Consider the following 1,479-nt stretch of genomic DNA (forward strand, 5'->3'; position numbering starts at 1 on the left):
CCCTGGCATGTGCCCTGGCCGGGAATCAAACCAGCAACTTCTTGGTGCACTGCACGACAGCCAACCAACTGAGCCACACCAGCCAGGGCATCACTTATCCTTTTATTAACTCTTGCCAGCTACCTCGGAGGGGCTAGTGGAGAGGACCTCTATACCTGTGTTCAATGGAGGAAAATAGCATTGGCAATAGCCACCTAGGCCTGAGAAGGCAGAGGAAGGCTTCCCTGAGGAGGAGAAACTTGAATGGGGGAGGGGGTGCTCAATTAGCGGGTAAGCAAGGTCCAGGTGGAATCCAGTCACAACAAATCTTTATCAAGAAAATGTTTAAAGTACAGCTAGTAATTTGTGTTCAGTCTAAGGCAGCGGTTCTCAACCTGTGGGTCTCGACCCCTTTGGCGGTCGAACGACCCTTTCACAGGGGTCGCCTAAGACCATCGGAAAACACATATATAATTACATATTGTTTTTGTGATTAATCACTGTGCTTTAATTATGTTCAATTTGTAACAATGAAATTGGGGGTCACCACAACATGAGGAACTGTATTAAAGGGTCACGGCATTAGGAAGGTTGAGAACCACTGGTCTAAGGGGATATAGGTGAGGTGAGGAAGAGGGAGGGATGAGTAACAGGTGAGGTTGGAAAGACAAGTTGGGAGCAGTAGTCATTTGAATGAGTTTAGACTTTATCCTAAATGCAATATGAAATCGTCATGGGATTTCAACTGGGCGTTGATGACTGGATTTGCATTTTAGAAAAGTCTACCTGTAGTATGTAGGATAAATTGAAGGAGGAAAGAGTAGAAGTAGGGGAGATTTGGAAGGAGGAAACAGGAAGGCCAAAATAAAGTAACTGATTCCAGGTCTGTGCCTAGGGCTGTGAAATGCCATGGCTCTGATGCAGACTAGAGATTTCACTGTGCCAGAAGGAGGCTGAGGGGGAGGATTACAAGACTTGGGCCTATGTTCAAAACCCGTCTTTGCCTCTTTCTAGCCATAGACCTTGACTTCTTCTGAAACTCACTTTAAAAGATTGACAACAAGCTCTGGCTGAATAGCTTAATTAGTTAGTGGTTCTCAACCTTCTGGCCCTTTAAATATAGTTCCCTCATGTTGTGACCCACCCATAAAATTATTTTCGTTGCTACTTCATAACTGTAATGTTGCTACTGTTATGGATCGTAATGTAAATATCTGATATGCAGGATGGTCTTAGGCGACCCCTGTGAAAGGGTCGTTCGATCCCCAAAGGGGTCGCGACCCACAGGTTGAGAACCGCTGATAGAGTGTCATCCCGATACACCAAGGTTATGAATTCAATCCTTGGTCAGGAATCAATCCATTGAATGCATAAATAAGTGGAACAACAGATATCTCTCTCTCTCTCTCTCTCTCTCTCTCTCTCTCAAATAAAAATAAAAATGAGAACAGTAATTCCTCCAGTGAAGGAAAAACTGAGATGGTATATGAATAGGGCTGA

Source organism: Myotis lucifugus, unplaced genomic scaffold (genome assembly GCF_000147115.1).
Source record: "Myotis lucifugus unplaced genomic scaffold, Myoluc2.0 scaffold_37, whole genome shotgun sequence".
Classification (NCBI taxonomy): Eukaryota; Metazoa; Chordata; class Mammalia; order Chiroptera; family Vespertilionidae; genus Myotis; species Myotis lucifugus.